The 24,403-nt window shown below is 51.4% G+C and overlaps 1 protein-coding gene across 3 annotated transcripts in view; it reads right to left on the reverse strand.

Annotated features, from left to right (window-relative positions):
- Positions 1–24,403, reverse strand: part of PLXNA4 (plexin A4) — a 627,343-nt gene that overhangs the window by 455,330 nt on the left and 147,610 nt on the right. Inside the window, exon 1 of one of the 3 annotated variants that reach the window (XM_060108911.1) lies at positions 12,179–12,374. The exons of the other annotated variants lie outside the window; for them this stretch is intronic. The gene's annotated coding sequence lies outside the window, so the exon portion shown is untranslated. Of the gene's footprint in view, positions 1–12,178; positions 12,375–24,403 lie in introns of those variants that run through there. 3 annotated transcript variants of the gene reach the window in all.

Below are 24,403 nucleotides of genomic sequence, written 5' to 3' on the forward strand. Positions count from 1 at the left end.
TGCTGTGGGCGCTCACCTCTCCACGCCTTGTCTATGCTGCTTCCTCCCCCAGGCACCCCTTCCTCATGTGTTCACAAGGCCAGTCCCGCTCACCCTTCAAAACACCCTTCAAACCTCCGACTGATGGCCCCTCCTCCTCCAGAAGACCTTCGCCACATCCTGCCTTTCATATCTGGACAGGCGCCCCTTCTTACACCTTCTCAGGAGGCCCTCTGCCTGCACAGAGCCCACGTCTTAACACCCTGTGTTTAATTATCTATAAACATGTGCGCTGTGGCCACACCAAGCTGTGGGCTCTCCGATGGCAGGAAGTGGGTCTTTCATCCCTGTACAGCCAAACTCTTGCATCGTGCCTAGCACATAGTAGGCACTCAATAACTATTGACTAGGGCCTCCCTGGTGGCGCAGTGGTCGAGAGTCCGCCTGCCGATGCAGGGGATATGGGTTCGTGCCCCGGTCTGGGAGGATCCCATATGCCGCGGAGCGGCTGGGCCCGTGAGCCATGGCCGCTGAGCCTGCGCGTCCGGAGCCTGTGCTCCGCAACGGGAGAGGCCACAACAGTGAGAGGCCCGCATACCACAAAAAAAAAAAAAAAAATAACTATTGACTAATGGATGGATCGATCAATTCATTGGTTAAATATTCCTTAGCTCACATCTACCTAACTAAAATATGTAAATATATACGTATGGAGCAAAGTGAATGGTAGATACGGAAGGAAATCAAGACCTTCTTCCTTTCTCCGCAGTCCCCCATTAACCTACTACTGCCAGGATTGGGACTCGCCCTCCTGCCCCGGCCTCTGGACTCCTGCACTAACCATTTCCTCCGACGGTTTCCTGCTATCCCATGTGCATTCTCCCTTCTGACCCTCTGCAAGCTGCTTTTATCACTTACAGCTCTTCAGCAGATCAGCAAACACAGGAGCTGGTAAACGTGCAATGGTGAGAGGCCTAAGCTGAAACATTATTCTCTCTTACTTGATTTTCTCTAACCTTGCATGTAAATAGAACCTTTGTTCTGATGCTCACCTGGGCCTTTAATATGCACAGCTACGTTCATCCTCACCTCCTGAGCTTCAGGTCGGGAACAGCAAGGGCTTATTCTGACTTGAAAGAAAGAGAAATTGAGGCCTAGCCCAGAGAAGGCACTTGGCTGAAAGAGACTCAGCAAACCTAGGATTAGAAGCTGGGTCTCCCGATTCCCTGGCCAGCACATAATACTCCTTCAATTGCTCCGAAAATGAAAACCTCAGGATTATTTTGCAGGAGAGAAAAAAATAAGCCTCAAGAAGCTGTTGCCCCATTTCTGACAAGCTCCACTCAGAGGGCACCATAACTTACATAAATGATTTCCTATTACACCGCAATTGTCACTGCAACATGACAGTGCAGCAGCCTCCTTGAAGTGTTCTCTTTGTTGTTTTTCTGTACAGATCCCCCGGAAAGAAGAATCAAATATGGTCCGATAAGGAAAACAAACCACACGGCACCCGCAGACCCAGATTCCCCTGCTGCATGACTCCTCCTGAGAAGGACCAAAGAGAAGGCTCTAAATGGTCCCCCCTGGGCCTGAGCCCTCTCCCACCTGCCCTGTTCCCAGAGTTCTGCTGTGTCCCCGCAAATAGGATTCTTTTTTTTTTTTTTTTAATGAAAGCCAACAGTTTATGAAGAAGAAATGAAGTGGCAATTTCCCAGCATGCCTGGGAACCAATACAAGCTGTTGTCAGGGTCGTCCTTTCAAAGGGTGACAGCTACACTCCTCCAGAGTCAAGAGTGACAGAGCTCCGGTGCTTGACTTACAACTGCTTCATCATAGCAAGATATTTTTAATTTAAAACTCACTGCGGTTAGGTTCAAACTCAGCTGGGACTTGATTTACTGCTAATTCACGTCTCCGATTCCTATAATTCTAAACTCAGTCGCCAAACAGTTTAATGCTGCTAGAATCACCAGTGCTGTGCTTTATGAATGGGCGTCAGGGGAATTTTGTTAGTAAGTGTGTGTTAGCAACTGTTATTCACTTTGGAAAAGGAACACAGGGCTTGGGCAAAGCATGGTGAGGCTCTATAACTGGGCATGTGGGTCCCCAGGTGATCCAAATCCAAGTACTATGGGGGTGATACCCCACCCCAGCTCACACACACACACATGTGCATGCCCACACACATCATTACCTAGGTAAGACAAACACCGGGCAGTGAAATGTTTCTCATGGGAAATGCCTAGCTTTGCTCTCTAGATCACTACCCAATGGTAGAAACCATGAATTTACAGTCTAATTAGAAACTTTTGACCTCTCTAGGGTAGCAAAGTTTCTTCCCTGAGAGAAAATTTGTTTAAACCACCCAAAATTTGGGGAGCTGTATCTTAATAACTCATGCCTTTTTTGTTAATTCAGAACATTTATCTTTGCCAGTTACATTGAAGTCTCTTATTCAATAAGTGTAGCTGAAAAAAATATATTGAGAAGGTGAATGTCATTACTCACGTATCTTGCAAACATCCATCTTGATCTATTACGTGCAACCGAAAAGCGCTACACTTGTTGGAAACGTTTCCACAAACCTGTCAGAACTGCAATCACACTCCTTAAAACGGTCCCCTTAGAAAATACACATCTGAAGGCACCAGGGTCGCCAACATCTCATAGCAATTCACAGCCATTTCTGAGATTCCCAAAAGCAAATGACAAGGACAAGAGGAAGCTGAGCTCCTCCGGAAGCTGTACCTCACCAGTCCCTATTTTAAGAGCACAGTACATTTGTTCTCCTGTTTTTTTCTCCTCCAAACTACATTCAAACCTGAAAGCTTCCAGATGAAGGCCAGCATCTCCTAAAATGCTTTCTGGGGAACACTTGTTCCAAGAAATGTCAACAGGTTTAAATACACCCACGCAAAGGCATCCCTCCACTGAAAAAAAATGGTTTGCTAAAAATAATTAACCAGGATTCTCTGTAGCCAAACTTCTTTGCCTTTAATGTGCATCTTGAATCTCCAAAGGAGGACACAGCATCAAGTGTTTGCAAGACTTACTTAGCCACGAATGCCTTTTCGGGGGCGGGGGAGGGGGCTCATCTTTGGGATGCTCTGGGAAATGCATTTTGGTCATCCCTCCCCATCTATCGGCATCTAAACCCACAGTGAGTTTTACATGAAGAGCAAGAATTCATTTCCGTGTGCATCAGTATGAAGAGACCACGGCCCCTACCTGCCCTCAAACCACCATCACCCAGGACACTCTCGGGTGATGGATGGATTCAGCCTGCGCTTGTCTTGGTTCATCTTAATCCTCTGAAACAGCCACAGCCTTGATGTGGTTCCAAGCCAACCCCTGCCAGAGAGCTGGTTCACTCTTCCCTAGTTTTCTCCTTTACAGACTGTTCATCTCCTCTCCTTCTCCTCCACTCATTCATTCTTTTTACTCAGCAAATATTTACTGACTGCTTCCAGTAAGACAGGCCCTACGCTGGGTACCAAGGATACAAGAGAAGGAAGAAACGGTCCCTGTTGTCTAAAGAGATAAAGAAATAAGTAATTTCAATGCTGTTGGCATCATCGCTATGGCCAGCAGCAGCTTCTTTAGCACCATTAAAAAGTATGAATTAAGTTCCTAATGACACAAGAGACTGCTTCAAGCAGGGGTTGGTCCCTGACCCTCTGGGAGCTGGAAACCTTAGGCAGCCCTGCTAACGCAGACACATCTCCAAGTCAGTGAGTTGCTGGCAACAATCATCAGTTAAGGGCAAGTGCATTTAGGGGAAGAAGACAGGGGTCAGTATCTAATGGCAAAGAGAGCAGGGAAAGGGGTCGCAAGCAGAGCAGGACCATCAGCAGGGAAAGGGGTCGCAAGCAGAGCAGGACCATCAGCAGGGAAAGGGGTCACAAGCAGCAGGACCATCAGTCCTTTGCCCCACCTGACCCTAGAGGAGCTTCAAAGTACAAGAGTTGTTAAAAAAAAAAAAAAAAAAAAAGGAGGGGGGCTGACTCCAGGCAATGACCTATGGGAAATATTTTATGCAGAAATGTCTCCTGTTTCCTTGTATTTCAACGCTTACAATATTTTTTAAAACTGGAAGGGGGCAAAGGTCATTTGCATCTGTCCCCAGCTTCCCAGCAGCTGTGCCCTCTGCCATCACAAACAGAAGTGTCTGAGATATTCACATACCACCATGTGGAAGGCATGCCTTTGGTCAATGAGCCCTACAAGATAGGAAACCTGGCTGGAACGCATTCTTCATGTGGTTCCTCTGGGGTTTAAATTGGGTAAGCCATGGTGTAGTTGGCTATTTTGGCCAGAGTCATGAATGCTGGGGGCTGAATGATGCCTTACTGGAGCAGCCTGCTGTGGTTCGCTGACTCTGTTCTGAAGAACCCTATCTTCCTTATATGGAACCCATTATCACAGACCCTCGATTTATGTACCTGCCCAGATCGCTCAACCCCACCAAACATCCCACCCCACCCCCAATTCTGGGCTTCAACCCCCTGCCCTGCTCCCAGCTGGAGCGGCCCCAGGGACACAGCACCCCGTTCATTCCTTTGCTCCTAAAGTTCCTGCTCCCTTTCTTCCTTCAGGGGCAAAGGTCAGGGTCCTGCAGGTGCAACACCTTCAGGCCCACTTGGGGGGAGCCACGGAAGCCGCAGCCCCCAGGCCTGACCCCATAGGCTCTAGTTTGACCTGGCATCATGACCCCAAGGGGCGGGGGAGTTTCTGCCTTGTGGGGTAAAAGGTGCCCAGGGAGGTGCAGCGGGAAAGACCTAGCAGGAGGATGGATGCTGGCCGTACCTGTCCTCCAGACTTTTCTGAGACCGTGTTCCCATCAGGCTTCTCCCGGTACGTCCTGAGCACCCGAGCCACCAGCTGTGCTTCCGCGGGAAGCTGGGGCTAGCCTGGTAATATGTCAATCTTTGTGCGTCCCTTCCCCCCCTCTCCTCCCTCCTTCCTTCAGTCTTGCTGCCCTGGGATTCCACCCCTCAACAAAGTGTTACCACATCAGCTTTTGCCCTGGTCTCTGCTTTCTAGGGAACCCAGGCCAAGACCGGGGGTGAGGGGACAGGCAAGGGTGCCAGGCCCTGGGCTCCTCCATCACTTTCACCAGAACAGTCCCTCTTGCCTCTGTTCTGTGCATTAGAATTCCACATGAAATTGAATGTGAATAGAGAATTCCACTGCATAAATAGTTTTTAAATCACGGATCTTGACCAATCCCCTCATTTTATAAATGGTAATACTGAAACATAAGGTGATTTTTTTTCCCAAGACCCCTTTGCTGGTAAGTGACAGAGCTGGAATCATCTACATCTGTCTCCCAAAGCTAGCTCTTCCCACAACACCAGTGCTGTTTCACCAGCGGGACATACCAGCTCACGTAGGAACCTGAGAAAATATACACCTCCTGGATCTCACTCCTGTCTGAGAACCTCTCGGCTGCCTTGGAAGGACAAGGGGCAAACACTGAAGCTGGACTTGAACTGTCTACCCACCTGGCAAAATTCTGCTTGGAACCCTAGTATCTACATAATCACCAGTACCTAGTACTGAGTGTGCAAATTCAACTGAAACTTTTATTATAGACTCCACCCCTTCACTCACAGTCGGGAGTAGGCAAATGAAAGTGCTTGTTTTAGTCCAGCATTTCTTGGGGGATTCCCAGGGCCATTGCACAGTATATCTACTTCTTGTGGTTTTACCCATCCACATTCGAGTGCTTTAAAGGCTCTGAGAAGTCCTGCAACAAAGAACCTCTTTCTCTGTGGTTTACACTCAGGATTTCTCAAACTTCTTCTTTTTTTTTTTTTTTTTTTTTGCAGGATGCGGGCCTCTCACTGTTGTGGCCTCTCCCGTTGCGGAGCACAGGCTCCGGACGCACAGGCTCAGCGGCCATGGCTCACGGGCCCAGCCGTTCCGCGGCATGTGGGATCTTCCCGGACTGGGGCACGAACCCGTGTCCTCTGCATCGGCAGGCGGACTCTCCACCACTGCGCCACCAGGGAAGCCCCTCTCAAACTTCTTTGACCGTGAAAACTGTGTATGTGAACCACCTATTCACAGAATATGCTCTGTGAAATTCTGCTGTACTTTAGGTATCACCTTCGGGCAGCAGGACTGAGACGGAGAGGAAGAAAATCCACGCTAACCTTCTCCGCAAAGCTAGCTGACGTTCCACACAGGCTGGTTCGATCACACATCCCAGGGGCTGCCGCCCTGCCAGGCCCTCCTCTCATTGTCTATTCCCTCCACGAGAGGAGAAGCGATCGTCTAGCTCTCCTCGGCTTCCTGTCCCTCCTCTTGACCTCTGGGCCAAAGCCAAAGAATGGTTTGTTCACCCCCTGGTTCCCGACCCCACTCTACCCAGAAGGAAATCCATGAGTTGGGCTCTTAGCAGACAAGTTCAATGAGTATGTGAAGCGGGAACCCGATCTCGAGTGAAGACCAGGAAAGCCTCTGACCAGCTCTGGTTTTCCTTTCCTGTGGTTCCACTGACCTCTTCCCCCACAGCGCCTCTCCTCCAGATTCCTAATGAAAATCCTTGTCCCTGGAAGACCTTGGGAATTGATTCGGCTAGTCTGAGTTCAGCACATCGACTGCAGAGACGATATCCTCTTAGCTAGCGATCTGTTTTGTGTTGGATTGACAAAACATTCCAAAATCCAATTTGCTGTTGCGAATCCTGGTTCACGGAGAACGCGCCGTGGAGAGGGCGGGGTGCAGCCAAGCTCAGCTGGCAAAGAGAGGATGCCTGAGGTCTCGCACACACCTGCTGGCATGAGTCTGAGCAGGCCAACGGTGGCAGCCATTCCTGCTGCTGCCCGGAGGGGTGGTGATGAAATCCAAGTGCACCCTTTCAGCCACCTCAAGTTTGGCAGAAGCTTCATTCACTTCAGCGTAGAGGAGAAGCCAAATAAAATAATGTGCAGAATAAAAGTTTGTCTTTCAGAGGGAAAAACCAAACTAACTGCAGCAGAATCACCTGCGGATGCTCCCTGAAGTGTTCAGGCCAGAGAGGTCACGTCAGGCAGCTTAGTAGGCCCGACTTCCAGGTGGGACAGCACCCATCTAGGTGCACGGGCTCCAGCAGGGCCTCACTGCTCATACCTCTCAGAATCGGGATGTCATTCCTAACTAAGCACCATGCTTACACTAAGTCTGCACAGAGACCTTCCTCACCCACAGCCCGTTTCCACGGATTTCCAGTGAATCTCTGCTCCAACACCATATGGTCCAGGCACCCAGCACAGCATGACATCCACAGACAAAGATTCCTTCCCTGCCTCTGTCTTCCAAAATCTGGAACCCTAGGGCTAATCAATGAATGAGCGAGCAAGTATTGAGCACCTACTATGAGCATCTTTCCCCAAGAAGGAAGAGACTATCTACCGCATAGCAGCCTGGGGCATTCATTCCATCTTAGTTCCCAGACCATCAAAATGAGAATAAACAATCCCCACCTTACAGGGTGCTTTGAAGGATTAAGTGAGAGAGTGCCGTTTCTACAACGCCAGCAAATTTGAAGTAGCCACTGGGAGAACTAGACTCCTACCAGCACGAGACTCAGAGCCTCACAGAATGAAAAGCAGAGAGCGGGACTGCACTCATTCACTCCTCCTTCGTTTTTTCCCAGGATGAAATAGGAGCTGCCAAATGAGGCAAGAGTCACCCTCAGAAACCGAGCACTCTGCCAGAACGATCCTCGCAATTTCACAACCAACGACAGTCAAGGATAAGGCTCAGCCCCATTTGATGAAGGGGGAAGTCGAGGTTCAAAAAATGAATAGATTCGCCTGGCATCACAGAGGTGGTCCAAGGGAGAAACCAGATCTTCTAAACTTCACCCCAGCACACTCTCCCACAAACCTCCCCCGGGTTTGCTAAGGATGCAAACAGCATAGTAACAAGGAGGGAGGTCAGTCTGCCTAGGGCTGAGACCTGGCTCCACCCGCTACCAGCTGTGTGACCTTGGACCATGTCCTCACCTGCCCCCCTCCCCCCATCGCAGTTTCCTCGTGAGGAAATGGGGAGAGTAACTGAGTGCCTCTCTGGGCTGTTACAAGGAAGACATGGGGCCAACCTGTGCAAACCCTTAAATGATGCCTCCCCCAAGTAAGTGCTCAATAAATACTAGCCAGCATCGTCATCATTATTATTATTTTCCACTCTGTTATGTTCACAAGGACAAATACCAACGTCCTCACAACCTCTTCCCTGGGGAGGCTGATGCCACAGGATCAAAAGCTCACGCAGACTCACCCTGGGACTCGGGAAGCTTTTCTTCCAAGCTGCTTCATACCAAGCAGGGAAGCAGCCTCCTCCTTCTGGAACAAGGCCTCTGTTCTGGGAATTAGGACCTCCTGCCTTTCTCCGCTTTCAAGATCCATCTCTTACCACTTAGCAGCAGAGCCCCCTTCCGTCTCCCTGCTGACTCCACGTTCCTGCCACAACTAAAAGGCTACAGTCTGGACAGTAAGGAGGGAAGAAGGAAGAGGGGGTCAAGTTCAGACCAAGGGAGGGGACCAGGTGGCGGTACACGGTAGAGAGCAGTGGGACTCACAGCCACTAAAGAGGTAGCTAGTGTCCGCAGGGCTGCACGTGGACCCAGCCTTGCTCAACGGAACCTATGGGGCAATTACCCTAATCACGTGCATCTCCCCAACAGTCGCTTGATTTATTAGTGCGCCGTCTTTTTTAAATGCCGCCCTTAAATATAAATAACACTTAATCATCCAGCTGTCGTTAACTTCATGTTCTATTGATTTCTTGGAGTGCCACAAATTTGAGGGCGAATGGGCTGGTGGATGTATGCACAAAGCCACGAGGTGGATTAGCAAGGGGGTGGGGGAGGGATGGGAGGAAAGGGAGGTGGGAAGGAGGAGGGGCTGTCAAGGGAGAGAAATGAGCCCTGCTCAACTGCAGGAGGGAGGGTCTGAGCCAGTTTCACATTGGGCAGCGCTGGACACAAATAAGAAGAGGAGAAGAGAGCCCAGAAGGACTGGCACATCTGTTGCACACACTCCTCACAGCCTAGATCGCGGGTCGGTTTTCTGTTGTCACAGCCCATTGCTGAAGCCACCGCAACAGGTCTCCGAGGTGGCATTGTCTGTGTAGTGGTTTCTCCGGGTGAGGATGGGGAGAAACGACTGAAAAAATGCCCCCTAGCTGGCTAGGAGGAGGGAGGTCGGCAGCGATCTCTTTGCACCAAAGCTTGCTGATAACTAGGAGTTAGGAGGGGGTGATTTCCCCATCCCCTTAGCTCTCTCTCCACTTCAGGACTCCTGCCTCCCTAGAAAGCCCCCACTTCCTTCCCAGCAGCCCTCATTGTGATTAAAAGGATCGGAGGCCAGGTGTAGGCAGACTCTGCCCTGCAGATTTCCCTGTCTGCGGGGAGCCGCGGCGGCAGCGGGCCGAGGGAGAGGTGCAGAGAAGCAAAAAGGAAACAAGTTGGTGGCCTCAGATTCCTCCGGAAACGTCTGCAGAGCGTCGGTGGGCATCCAGAATGAAGTGTTGGGAGGACAGAGGAGAGCACGGGAGTACCAAATAGGGCAAAAAGAACGGCTCGTGGGCAACCCAGGCCGCGCTCACAGCAGAGGCGCCTGGAGCACAGCCCGGCAGCAGCGAGGGTCTGCTGAAAAGAAGCTTTCGCGGTTGGGGTTTTTCCAGTTTGATTCCCTTCCGAGCAGCGAGGAAGACCCCAGAGAACTTAAAAGGAAGGTCACAGAGGAGTGGTGGAGAGGGAGAGTGGCAACGTGACATGCTCCGGGGCTGGGCAAGAGAGCCCAGAAAAAATGAGATGTACAGCCAGCTTTACATAGATGTTAATTAACGCCTGCTTTGTCCTAGAAAGCAAACTGGTACCTGACACTAAGTTTGGAAAGTGTGGGGGTTTTTTGACCCACGCTAAAAAATGCTTAGCTTATCACCGGCATAATGACTGCTGGCTTAGCGTGAACGTGATGGATCCTGAGCCCGCAAATATCCGAGAAAGGAAAGAAGGTAGGGAAGGAAGCAGAGAAAGGGGCAGAGGTCTACAAGGAAGACACACAGCCATTTCAGGCAGCTCTGGACAGCACCTTTTTGCCCCTTCAAGGTCTCGTGAGGAAATGTTTACCTGGGAGTCACCCACTGTCGCTGGAGTTCCCTATTTCTGTGGAAAACCCTGTGCTACCCCACGCGTACGTGGAACCTCCCTGTCCACTCACCCAAAGGGCAGGCGTGCGAAGTGTTCCGGTTCTTCCACAGCCCGAAAGACAGAGATGGGTCCTGTGGCCACATGTGGTTGGACGAGCTGACCACATACAGCAAGGCTCTTTGAGAAGGCGTGTGCATATCTGGGTATGTGTACACACAACCACCATTCTTAAAAAGAAAATAATGTCTGTTCCCCTGACTGGGTTCTCCCCATTGTGAGAGCTTTGCTTTATTCCATCTACCCTTTTTCAATCAATCAAAGGGCAGCTCACACAGTGCACAGCGGGAACACAATCTCCCTCCCGGGGACGTCTGGTTCTCTGGTTCTCTCCTCCCCAGCCTAGCCGAAGACCTTTTCAGGAGCTGAAAAAAGTTTGGAAATAGCAGAGATGGGGGTACGAAGAGGGCCCTTTAGTTCAGCACCCATCTTCAGGATTTACAGAATTAACCAAATCCTGTGCCCAGCACTGAGGCCCACTTGTTCAAAAGAATGTTGCCTCCTTTCTCCTCATGTTCTGGAAAACTCCCAACATATTTTTCCCACTGGTGGGTTTGTAGGACACTCTGAACACATGATCTTGTATAGAGAGCACAAGCTGATTCCATTTCTTGCCAAGCTGCCCAACAAGCTACGCCAAAAGGGACAGCTATAGAAACGCAGAACCTGGCTATATCTATATTCAACTCCAAAATAATGTTGTATCTGGGTCTCACATTCTTCTCCCTACAATTGAGCCCTGAATGAATTGGCCTTTGACCGCCCCCCACAAAGTGGGAACTATGAAAAAAACCCTTTTGGAACCCCACCCCCTCCCACTTCCTCCAGAAAAAGTTTGAAAATGAGCAGCCTGTGAAACTCCAGCCAGGGAGAAAAAGAAAGGGCGAGCTTTAGGGAAATAGAACCTTGAATCACAGGCTTCTGGAGAGTGATTCGACATGTCAGGAGCAGCCTGGCTCTGGGAGATGCTGCCAGACCCAAGAATGCCTGGGCTTCTTGTAGGGTGGACACTGCGGAGGGGGTCATGAGAGGGGGGGACCCTCCTCCCTTCCTGCACTGCACCCTCCTCCATCCCCCTTCTAGTTCTATTTCTCAGACACACAGCTCAGAAAGGCATGTGGCAGGTGTTAGGCGCGGGCACAGGGGAAGCAGCCCCACGCTTCCCTGCACAGTGCAGAGAGGCTAGGGACACCCAAGTGTGTGTAAGATTGCTGCTGTCCACAGACTGGAGACGTGAGTAGGTTAGACGTTTTATGGAGGATCCGACCCCACACACTCTCCCTAGACAAGCAACACACTCAAAGCCATGCTTAAGCCCCTTCCTGCCTGAAATCCAGGCGCATTGCCGGGAAAGCAGTGCCTCGCTTCGGAAAGGCGTTTGTGCTGCCTCTTACTGGGGAAACGCAGTGTCTGTTCCATATGCACCGCCCTACAGAACTGCAGCCCCATCCGCCTCTGTGGCCTCCTCCCCGCGCGCTGGGCCACCACGCTCTCCAAAGATCTGTCTGAGTATCTGTCGGTCTGTCTCGCGTTAAAATCCCACGGTGCGCAAAGGCCACGGAGCAGAGATTACATTGGGCGGGTCTCCCAAGACCATTACTTCTCCTATTTTTTAAACCAGCCAGGGATGCCAGCGGCTGGGAACTGAAAAAAACTCGCTCCCTCAGCCTAGCCAGGTGGGAGGGAGAGGCAGTAATACACAGAATCCCACCCCGAAAGTCCTGGTTAGAGAAGTCTGAGTCCGGGAGCGTCAGAGGAGAAAGAACATGGGAAATACCTGCTCTGGCCGCGCGGCACCTACGTGGGTGTCCAGGTGGGACGCGGGCAGGTGCGTGTGCATGGCGTGTGCCCGTGTGTATATGTGTGTGCGCGCGTGTGTGTGTGTGCGTGCGTGCAGGGGGCTGGCTTCGGGGCATTCGAGGACTCCGGACCGAGCCGGCATCTCCGCCCGCGCTGCCCTCGCCCGCCCGCCCGACCGCCCGGCCGGCTCCTTACCTGCAAGCGCCGCTTTGCCTGCTTCAGCGGGAGCGCCGCATTGACACTGCAGATGGTGCCGGTGCCGCTGCCTCTCGCCCTCCTCTGAACGTGTGCGTGTGCGCGCGTGTGGCTGCCTCCTCCAGCCCCAGCCCCGAACCAACGAACGCGAATACTCCACCGAGGCACGGGGAACCCGGGGGGAGGCCAGGGAAACGGAGGGCGAAATCAGAGCCTACGGGGCTTGACAGCTCCTCTGGCGGCGTCCAAGGTGGGCAGAATGTCCAACAAAAAGGTCGGGAAATGCGGCTCGCTTCCAAGCACCCCTTTCCCCACCCCCCCAGCCCTGGAGCCCGAGCAGTAGTGGCGGCTCTCGGGGGCTGCGGTGGCGACGCGGGGCCGCCCCCTTCGTCCCCACCCCCGCGGGCTGAATGTCCTTGATGCCAAGCGGGCACGGCGGCGTCACTCCGCGCCGCCCATGCTCGCCAGGTCGGGCCGCTGCCCGGGCGAGGCGAGTGCGCGGGGGACCCGCCGGGGAGCGCTGTTGGCGCCTCGGCGCGCCTCCCTGGGCAGCGGCGGCCGCCCCCCGGCCACACGCGGCCGGCCGCGCCGCAGCTGCCCCTGCCTCCACCCGGGGACGGGCCGGGCCGGGCCGAGGGGCCGGAGCTGGGGGGCCGCTGGAGCCGCCGGCTGGTCCCCGGGGAGGCGCGGGGCGGCGGCGGCCGCCGGCGCTGCGGCAGCGGAGAGCGCGGCCGCGGGCCGAGCCGGGCCTCCCGGGCGCGTCCCCCGGCCCCCCGGGCGGGCTGCTCGCAAAGTTTGCAGGGGGCAGGGAGCGGGGCCGCCGCTGGCTCGGCCGCCGCCGGAGCTCCCGGGCTGCCTGCTGCCGCCGCGGCTCGCTGCTGCTGTGCATTGAAGCCCGGCCAAGCGCTGCAAAAACTCCAGCTGCCTGGCGCTCTCTGGGTCCTCCTCTCCTCCCTCCCGCCCTCCCCGCTTCCCAGCCTCCCTCCCTCCCTCGCCTCGCCCCCGCCCCTCCCCGCCGCCCGCCGCCCGCCAACCGCCGCCGCTCCCTCCCTGGCTCGTGCTGGCTGGCTTGGAGCTCGGCTGACAGCTAGACCGCCCGAGAGCTGCCGGCAGAGGGGGCAGGGGGCGCCTCCCCGCACCCCGCGCCCGCCGCCGCCCGCCTAGCCCGCGCTCCCCGCTCCCACGTTTGCGGACACCCGCCTGGTCCCCTCGGCCCGCACTGGGCGACCCTGCCTGCGGCTGTGTGGCGCGTACTTGGTGGCACGGGCGCCGGGCGCGCACGGGGGATGAGGCACACAGCCGCCTCGGAAGGTCCGGATGTGGGCGCCGACGGTCGGAGGGACCCCCAGGTGCTCAGAGCCGACACCGACACAGGCACACATGCCGAATCAGAACCCCGCCCCAGAACCCCACACGGGACCTGAGGACGGGGAGGCTGGGTGAGATACCATGGGTGGCCAAGGGCGCTCGAGCTCGCTGGGTAACCTGACTCGTCTAGTCCTGTTTCTGTTAAGAGGCCGACCTGGCTCCTCTCTTCTCCAAAACCCTAGATCCTAGACCAGAGCAAAAACAGACAATGACAACATCCGGGCAGTTTCTGAAGTCCAAAGAGAGAGATCAGGATTTTGCTCTGGTTCAGCCATATGTCTGGCAGGGAGCAAATACCTGAGGACGGAAAGTGAGCAGCACTACCTCTGAAACCTCTGCCTAGATCCTAGGCAGTACTGTGCCCCATCCTCCAAGAGAAACTGAAGGGATTCCCACACTTATTTAGCCCCAGACTTCCATGGATTCCTCACTCATCCCCACAACACCACAGCCCCCTAAAATGGCACCATCAACTGTGCTCCCTCCATGGGCAACCACCAAGGATGACCCTCGAAAGGAGCCCATGGTTTCTGGCTTCCTCCCTCAAGGCTGTCCACTTTCCTTTCTCCCCACAGCCAGCAACTTCCTGTCCATTCCTGTCCTCCCATCAAGACACCTTCAGGGAATCTTCCTATTAGGTGGAAATGACTGACAGCAGCATACATTTCTACGCCTTCCTGAAGGGCTTCTATTTTCAGAGATCAGAGTTGTAAACCAGGAAGACTGAAACCAGCTGTGTGCTGACGGGGTATACAAGCCCCGAGGTGGACAGCACACTCGGGCCAGGCCGGGCCCATCTAGACAGGCCTTGCTGAAGCTTTGCTTTGGAGAGGTGGCTGCCTGGATGAGAAGGAGAGAGCCAAGCCAGACTGAGGATGAAACCAGACGTTGGGTCGTTTGGCGGAAGGGTATTCCAGGAGACAGAGTGGAGCCTTGAGAGCCTCTGGCCCTCTGCTGAGTATCGCAGGGCCCAGAAAGCAGCAAGGAGTGATCTTATTAGCTTGCGTTAATACATTGATCCGGCTCCTCTCTTCTCAGAAACCCCGGATGCCAGACTCTAGATAAAGCAGGCGATAGCAGGTTAGTTTCAGAAGTCCAGAGAAACATAACGAAATAACTCGCTGCTGCTGCTTCTTGGACCTCCATCCGGAGTTGAGGAAGCCCAGGGCCAAATGTTTCTCCAGGCAGGACTGAAACTAGGGAGAGACAAGCCAGGCGCCCAGGAGGCACTCACACTCAGGCTCCTTCTTGTCAGGCTGTCCTCACCCTGCTCGTGGTCCCGCTTTGAGGTATCTTCTCTAAAAATTGCTGCACGGGATCATCACAGGCCTTTCCCAGAGGTGACAGCCCAATGAAAAACCCTAATGGGTTACTTATGGAATACAGTCCCATAAAAGCGGGAGGGAGGGGGGATCCTTTCAAATGTCTGTTTGCCACTCAGCTTTCAGGGCATGCCATAAAAATGCCGGAAGAGGGGGAGAGGGAGTGAGAAAAGCAGCTCTGCTTCCATTCTCAGCCATCTAGCATGTATTTTTAATACAACTTGATTTTTTCACTTGTAGCTTGTGTGTGTGTGTGTATGTGTGTGTGTGACTATTGCTGGTAAGACACAGGTCCATTTTCTGATGGATGGATGGGAAGTCAAAGATCTTTTTTTTTTTTTAGCGGTAGCAGATAAAATGTATTTATTATTCTTTATCTCCTGCCTAGTGTGTGGCGTCATTTATTTTCATTCAGAGAAATGAATGCCATGTGGTGCCTGAAGAGCAATAACAGAGCCAAATGACAGAGAAGTGAGGCAAAGAGCTGGCCCGACAGTGGGCAGGTGAGGGGCGCCAGCCGATTCTCCTGTTGTCCGTGGGGCTGAATGGCCAACGGTCTTTTCCTTCCTTCCCCTTCCCCTTAACAACCGGGTGAACGGTGTGCTGAATGGGGCAGTTATAATGTCTCCGCAAGGAAGAACACGAACAGTCAAATTAGCAGCAGTGTGGGACCTGATTTTTTTTTTTTTTTAATTATGATGGCCCCTTGGATTTGCTCTCTCAAGGCTGGAGAGTTGGGAGATGGGTTGGGATGAGTAGTGCTCTAGGCCGGAAGTTAGAAGACCTGGGTCCTAGAGCTGGCTCTGACATCCACCAACTCCATAATTTGGGGGTAGATCAGACTTTCGCAGTGACACTCTGTCTTCTCACCTGCCCCATTTACCCCTTGGAGATAGTGACATTCAAGGGAGGTGCTATCTATTCATGCGCTTGGAAACTCTAAGGTAAGTGGATACACACGTAAGCGATCAGCATTGCTTTTCAAAGACCACGTCTTTTTTAAATAGCACCACACAGTGAGGGCTGGAAGGTCCTCTGTCATCTTGACCATTCTCGGTGGTCAGACACACTAGGAGAGGCAGCCTCCATACCGGTTCAAAGCAGGTTTCTGCAGCAGGTACAAACCCTCCTAGCTCCCACACGTCCCCCAATCCCACCGGCTGTGGAGCGGCAAAGAGAGACGCGAGCTTTTCTCCTGCTGACAATGGGTCTGTAAGTCACCCACTCCCCACCCCACCCCCAACGGGGATGCTGAGTAGGTCATTGGCTGGCTTACGGCCACAAGAGGGAGAAGCTAAATGGCATATTGCTTCATAAAGTCCTGTGTTCTAAGGAGGCTATTTTTGTGGCAGTTTGGTGGTCGTTTATTGAGGGGTTTGAGGTGTAGAGTATTGGCTCATCTTTCAGGCTGAATAAAAGGCCAGCTTTAATAGGAGAGGGGAGAAGAAATCCTTAAGTTTTCCTTCACTTAGCCACCACTGTTTTATTAGTCTAGGAACAGAACTTCTATTTAAGTTGATAAAAAGCCAGATTTGCTCATTAAATAAATCACCAGAGCCTGGTGGTACTATAGAGAATTCCCCCCGCCCCCCCCCCCCACCAATAGCTGGCCCCATGGCTGGGTTTCAGACGGTGCACCCGGTGCAGGATGAAAAACGGCAGGCAGTCCGCGGCTTAAAAACCTAAATTGTGGCGCCACCTGCAGGAGAGTAGAAATATCAACATTATCCCAACTCAGCAGAGACTGGGAGGAAAGAGCCTTCCTCGGTGACCCTGCGCTGGAAACAGGAGGCCAGGGTTCCAGACGGAGAGAAGGGCCCAACTCCCCACTGACCCCTGATTTCCAGGTGTGTCACCAGATGTCCGCCACACACTCCAGGAGGCTGCAAGCTGCAGCCTTCTGAAAGCTGCCATTTCGTGCGCAGCTGCTCTCAAGATTCTCAGTCTATTGAAACAAACTTATTCTTTCCTATTTCCTAAGGGGCTAAGTCAGCCTCTAACCCAAGCGTTCTATTTCCAAGACTCCAGGCCATAAAATAGTAAAAACAGGACAGAGAAACGACTGCCCTTGGAGGAGGGTGGGGGAGGAGCGTCCCTATGTCACCCCACTTCCTGATTGTACTTGACCTTGAGGCTGGGTATTGTGAGTAGACCCAAACCGTCTCAGGCTTCTCCAGCCTGTGGGTGCTAGTGAGGACACAGTGATGGTCGCATCTGAATCTCATCTCCCAGCCTTCTCCTGCTCATGCAGACTTGGCCTCCGCTGATAGCCCCCTCCCTGTCTCCTCCCATGTGTCAGAGACCCCCAAGGGTGGCTGTGCTGAGGAACAAGTCTGATCGTGTTATTCTTCACAGGCCTCATCATGGGAGTCCACTGCCACAAGCCACGTGATGGAAGGACATCTCTGCATCACCTCTGCCCACCCACCTATACCGCTGGGCAAGGCCAACCCTGCTGCTCCGCCGTGGCTTCCCAGGCCACAACAGGGGTCTGGTGCCAAGGTGGGGGGGATGCTCGCTCCCTTCCCCCCACTCACACACTGTGTGGATCTTGGTCATCTGGGCCCCGAAGCAGCTCCCACACCTCCCGGGGTCTAAGTCTTAATCCCGTTCCTCCCCAGACGCCTTCACCTACCACCTCTCTCCAGAATTCTTCCTCCTCTTCCAACTAATGAGCAAACTTGTCTTTTCAACTGCAGGAATCAGACGTGGGAGGGTGCAAGGGGTGGGTAGGCACGTGACCTAACTCAATTGGCCAGAAACAGCAGAGTCCCAGCTCTGGCCAACTCCATATCTTGCTACAACAAGAAAATGTAAACACTTCCGTGTGACCCTTTTTGGGGGTTCAGTCTCAGGAAGCATGAGGTCCTATAGCACGCCTGAGCTCCAAGAACCAGATGCCATTCATGGCTTCCACCTGAAGGCTCCATCTTGCCTCCGCCCGCTCACCTGCCAAGTAGCTTAAGCTAGTCACTTGGCCTCTACGACTAGGGTACAAAGAGCACAAAGGCCTCAGTTGTTTTCCTTGTACTGAAGATGGATTTGTGCTAATGGGTTAAAAACCTTATCTGGTAACACACATTTCCAAGATGATTGCCAGGTTGTCTGAGTATAATCTTCTAAGAGATGGTGATAACCAGCATCTAAAATAAACCTAGAGATCCTTGCCAACTGGTATTCATGCCGTCCTGCCGTCCCCGCCCACAGAATCAGAGCTGACTCAGCTGAGACAGTGTGTGACTTCCAAGGCTAAGTCATCCAAGACGTGGCAGCTCCCAGCTTGGTCTCTTAGATCACTCGCTCTGGGGTATTGGGCCATGTGGTGAGGACCCTCAAGCAGCCTTGAGGAGAGGAACTGAGGTTTCTCACCAAGAGCTGGCACAACCTGGCATCCCACGGGGGAGCCGCCTTGGAAGTGGTCCTCTAGGCCCAGTCAGATCTCCAGATGATTCCAGCTTTGGGTGTTTTAACTGAGGTCCCAGACATTGTGGAGCAGAGACAAGATGTTGCCGGAGGTGATGTGTTATACAGCCAGAGATAATTAAAAACATCGTGACTTACAGAGGGAATCGTTCCCCTGACCTTGGCCTCAGTAGCCTCTAACTCTTACTCTCTGAGCCCACTTGGCTTTAGAATAAGAAGGACAGAGTGGGGCATGCTGGATGCATGATGCTGACTACACTGGGCAGGAATGGGCACCAGGACGTGCCCTGCCAGGAACTCCCTACAGAGCCCCTTAGCATATCTCAATATGCGAAGTGAAAATGAGAAAACCCAGCCAGGCAGCTGGAAGGCACAACACACAGAATGTAGAGTCGTGCTCACCTGAAGTGCACGTGTTCAGTTCTGGCGTGTCAGCCTCAGAAACACCCCGCACTGAGGCGCGGAGCAGGGCTGGAGCTTGTTCGTTTTAACACGCTGCCGGGCACCTGCCCTCACGGGGAGCCCGTTGGAGGTCAGACTGAGTGGACTCCATCCCTGTGGTGCTGATAAAGTTCCCTCCTCCTGAACCTGACCCTGCCCGCACTGCAGGGCAGGGGGGAGGTCCAAGGACTCAAGAGAAGGCACAGCAAGAAGAGACCGGAAACAGGAGGCCACTGTTTCCCCGCTGCACAGTGTCCTGTGAGGACTACCTTCCATCCCCCTGGTACCAGCTTCGAGGAATCTCCTCAGCCCTCAGCAGCTCCTGGAGACCCAAGCAGTGCCTAAGGGTCATCAGGGGGGCCAAGGTACCCACAACGGGTAGGAGGAAAGTGAGGGAGGAAAGAAGCCACGAGGAAGAGTAAGAAGGGAAAGAGGTGCCTGTACTGAGTCGGCGCAGAAGGAGCCGCAGACCACGCCTCTGGGAGTTTCTGGGGACGGTGCAGAGACCCAAGGTGACTTCTCTCCTCCTTAACATCTCCCCCCATTCTCCTTCCTCAGGCTTGAAAGGGCTTCCTCCCAAAGCACTCCTGTCTGCAGGCTTTGCAAATGCTGGGTGTCCCTTGTGGACCCCCCACGGTCACAGCCCCAAGGCCACAGTGGTGCTTGATAGTTAAGAACCAGGGAGATGGGTTTCCCTGGTGGCGCAGTGGTTAAGAATCCGCCTGCCAATGTAGGGGACAGGGGTTCGAGCCCTGGTCCAGGAAGATCCCACATGCCGCGGAGCAACCAAGCCTGTGCGCCACAACGACTGAGCCTGCGCTCTAGAGCCCGTGCTCCACAACTGCTGAGCCCGCGTGCCTAGAGCCCATGCTCCGCAACAAGAGAAGCCACCGCAATGAGAACCCCACGCACCACAACGAAGTGTAGCCCCCGCTTGCCACAACTAGAGAAAGCCGGCGCGCAGCAACGAAGACCCAAGGCAGCCATAAATAAATAAATAAGATTAAAAAAAAAAAAGAGTCAGGAAGACCCCACTGTGTGCATCTGTCCCCAACCCTGCATTCAGTGACACTATGCTGATAGCTGGAAACCAGCCATGGTGGAAATATTTACACCAGGGGGATCAGCATACACTGCAAACCAGGGCTCTTATCTCTGTGGACAGCCAGTTCTTAAACCTTTCCCAACACGACACTGGACAGGGCTAGCGATGGGCCAAGATCAAGCAGGTGAGTGCAGACCAGGCCTGCTGATCTGCTCAGATGACTGTTCATGGGTGCCCAGCAAACACAGCACCCACATCGGCGCAATTTAGTGTCGCTATGGGCAGAGAGAGGGTTCCCTTCCGCCCACGCCCCACCCCTAGATAATGAGAAAATGTTACTACATACCCTTTCTAGTAGTTGTTTTTCCCAAGTCCTGTGTCTAAGGAGCCTTGTCTCATATTTTTTGACACTAGAATCAAGAAGGAAAGTGATGTCCTTTCCCTGCTAGGCAAACTGAGGCAAGGGATACTGAAGTGACACATCTCAGGTTACATAGGAATCTGAAATGTAAACCTGTGCACCCGTCACTTACTCTCTCCACTTCAAACTTAAGATTCATACCTTGGGTTTGGCAACAATTCTATTTTCATTCCCTCAAAGCACTGCTGGTAAAATTACGGTACACCCATGCAATAGAACACAGTATAGATCTTAAACAAATGAAGTAAATCTATGTAATCGATGCTCTGAAAAGAAAATGCAGAAAGGTATTTGTATATATGTTTGCATATTTTTGAATAGTGCATACACATCTATATAGCTTTATATATACATAGAACATTTTGGAAGGCTACAAAAAACACTTACCAGCAGAAGCCTCAGAGTGGGAGCCAGGGTGACATATATTTTATTGTTTCATTGTATGTCTTTTGTTCTTTTTGACATTTTACCCTGTGCAAGTATTACGTTCTCCATTTTTTAAAAAAGCTAGTTTAAAAGGAACAAAAAAATACTGCCGCTAAAAGCATCTTCATCACACCACTCTCTCTCCTCGAATCCAGCCAACCACTCCTCCACCCCATCTGTATCAGACCCAAGCGTGCTTTTGTTCTACTTTCCAACTCTCCGCCCCATCTTGCTCTTCTTCTCTGGGCTGCCATGAGGGTACAGAGCGGCTTGTCTGCCCAGCATGACGGGGTAAACATCCCAGAGAAGTTCTCATCTCTCATTTCCTAAAGACCAGCCAGCATTCTACTGGGCCTGAGGACTTCTCTTTGGCACTCGTTGATTAGAAGGAGATTCCAGGAATGATCCAGAACATCCTTTCCATGCTAAAGCAAGTAACTCTAGATCAAGTCAAAGGCAGTTTTCTTCTCCACCATGGTCAGTGAACTCATGGACACTACTACCCAGAAATGGTACAGGCTAAACATACGATGGTGCCAGGAAGCGTTTAGATATTAACAGGTAAAAGCTCCACTGAGTTGTTGATCTCATCAGGAACTGTGTAGGGACAGGTAAAGGACTAGAGACAGGCAAACCTCATGCTAGTTTGGAAAAGGTGAAAATAATGTATTGATGAGTTCTGAAAACTACAAACCAATGAGCTGGGTCCAGATATTGACCGCTGGCTCAGTAAAGGGGAGACGTGATTATTTAGAAAATGATATGGTGAGGACTGAGAATAGGCCTGGCAGGTTGGTCTTGTTTTCTAATTCAACAAAGTGGTGAGGCTTTCACATCCAGGAAGTAGAAGAGAGAATATCTGAATTGCATCAAGGACTCTTTAATAAGACCCTTGTAGAGCATGGGGTTATGTGGGCTGGAAGGATTAGCTGATTGAATGGTGAGACCCCAAAGATGGTCCTCAATGCATCAAGACAGCGTGGAGGAAGGTTTTCTTGGGAGCTGTATCAGAGCTCTGTTCTCAAACTAATCCTGTTCTACAAGTGTACTAATAACTTGGATAAAGATGGAGGAGACACAGTCATCAAATTTGCCTATGACTGCAATGAAAAAACAATAAATATAAATATTTACAATCCTCCCCCTGGCTAAGGAGAAAGAAACCTTTGCTTAATACTGGGCATTTTTGGTGTTAATAAGGCATTGTGATGTTGACCTGGGGGCACCATGCTGAGGAATGAAAAAGTGAGAGAAGCTGAACTGACCTACATTTGAAAATATATGGAGCTCTCCAGAAAGAAAAAGGATCTGGCCAGGGGGAAAGAATGGAGCAGCACCCTGGGGGGGAAGGGGGCCTGAGGATGGGTGGGAAGAAGGTGGGAGGAAGGCTGTGAGCATGGGGACCCTGGAGGGACGTGAGCACCAGTCACAGAAAGGGGTTTTGAGGAAGTCTTTCAGAGTACATGATATAATTCCTTCTTGTGATGCCTCCTCAAGAGACTGTCAGTAGAAAACTTTGCAATTTGTCAGTGCTTTGAAAAGGTTGATTTTGCATTTCTTTTGGCTATATCGTCAAGTTGGGATGGATCTTAAGGCAGAATCAAGAAGACCCTGTTTTATTCAGGCTACAAGTGCACGATCAAAGCCCCTCAACATAAAATAGACTTTCTGAATTCAAAGATAATTTTGCATGCTGAAATTATGGGGCAATTTTTAACAAAATGAAATCTAATATAGATACGACCGAGGTCCTATATGTGCGTATAGGAAACAACTTTACAAATACAGGATCAGGGAGATGTGACCACATTTTTTTTTAAGTATAAGCTAAAGTTGACAATAAGCTCTCTATGTGACTCAACAGTGAGAGGCTGCCAAAGTCAATGGAATCACAAGCTATATTATTAGAGAATGGAGTCCCAAAGGGGGCGGTGATAGTCCTGCTCTGCTTTGAGACAGTTAGACCACACCTGGATTACTGCTCCAGGCCCCACACTTTAAGAGTGGTCAAGCCCAAAAGGGACTTAAAATCCTATTATATTTGGAACAATCAAAGACGCTGGTGATGTCCAGCTTCTAGAAAGTTAGGACCAAGGGAACAGGACAGCTTCAAATATTTGGGAAGGGTTGCTGAATTAGCTCTATAACTTCAAGATATTGAAGTAGGATCAATGAATAGAATGTATCTTATGTAGAGATATTTTGGCCCAATATAAGGAATCCCTTTCTAATAGAGCTCTCTAAAGACAGAACAGATTTTCTTGGGTGGTAGTGAGTTCTCCATCACTTAATGTATTCAGACAGGAAGGAGGGGATGCTTAGGTGAAGACTGGAGTTTGGATGAAATAACCTCTGATGTCTCTAAGGGTCTGAGGTTTTAGTTGTTTTGTGTTTATTGTTGTATCCTCCACAGTGCCACGGGCTTTGCTGTGACTCAGTAAATGTTTACTGAATTAAACTGGAATGATTTGAGGCTAATATCTAGGGAAGATAACCAAATCCGGCCCCAACCATCACCAAGGAGGGGAATCAAAGATGAAGTCAGGTCAGAGAGTGAGATGAAGGGATTGAGTAGACACACCACTAAGTTAAACCCTGCCTCTTCCTTGCCCTGCAGCTGTACACCTCCTTCACCAGGTATATATACCGTCCTTTGCCCGGTACAGGCCTGTATGGAACCATTTTCCATCATTCACTCATTGAATACTCATAAAATCCAGAGTTCTGAATTTTTATTTTTTTCCTTTGGCTTTCAAACTACTCCCCACTCCATTCCTTCCTCCCCAAGTCCCCAGTCTTTCTTTTTGGGTGCCCAGATTGCTTTTCTCCCCCTTTCTCCTAGTTTCTTCCTACTCCAGTGGGGGATCTTTATCATTCTTCTATTCCTACCCCGTTAACCTCAGAAGCTTTCTATGGCTACCAAGGGCCTGACAACCAGGCCAGGGATCCTAGTGTCTCAGAGAAGTCACAGGTAATGGGCTCAGGGTCAGCTTGTGTCATCTCGTCGCAGGGACTGTAACCTGAGGGCTGGACGGGTTTTTGTCCTACATCTAACTACACGGTGGACGTTCAACAGCCTGTGATGGCTGCTCCTTCATCCTCTAGTTTGTCTTAAATGATACAAACAATGGCATTCTCATCACCGCCCCCGCCCCCCAGGGGGAAATTATTCCACTGTCGAAAGCACCTCTCTTTAAAGGAGTGTTGTGGGCTTCTTCTGCAGGAGTTCCAAACCTTCAGTCTGTCCCTTTGTCATTCCTAATTATGCTTCCTCCCATATTAACAGGATTATTGACACCTCATCGTTTTGTTCTGTAAATAAAACTAAAGCATCCTATCGCTTCTGCTCCAGTAATTTCATCAGCACCTTTCGGGCCTGGTCATAATTTCCCTTCCTGATTCGTCACGCTTATTCAGGCACAAAGCTACAGTAAGAGAGAATACATCTTAAGAAAGAAAGAAAGAGTGAGTGAGTGATAATGATGGTGACAATGATAAGATTTCGTCCAAAGACCAAAGCCAGATATCACAGGTTTTCACGAGACTATAAAGGTTCTGTAAAATTTCATTGTGACTGTAGAGTGAAATAGGCCAAGGGGATACTCTGCAACTCATATCATGTTTAGGATCATCCATTCAATAAACATTTATGAAGTGCCTGCCATATGTCACTGTGCTATGGATCAAAGCTGTTTCAGGCGTAGTCCCTACCTTAGGGGTTTTCAGATGAAGGGGGGACAACATAGTAAACAAATAAGTGCAGCAATATGTTATGGATG

This window comes from Mesoplodon densirostris, chromosome 9 (genome assembly GCF_025265405.1).
Source record: "Mesoplodon densirostris isolate mMesDen1 chromosome 9, mMesDen1 primary haplotype, whole genome shotgun sequence".
Lineage (NCBI taxonomy): Eukaryota > Metazoa > Chordata > Mammalia > Artiodactyla > Ziphiidae > Mesoplodon > Mesoplodon densirostris.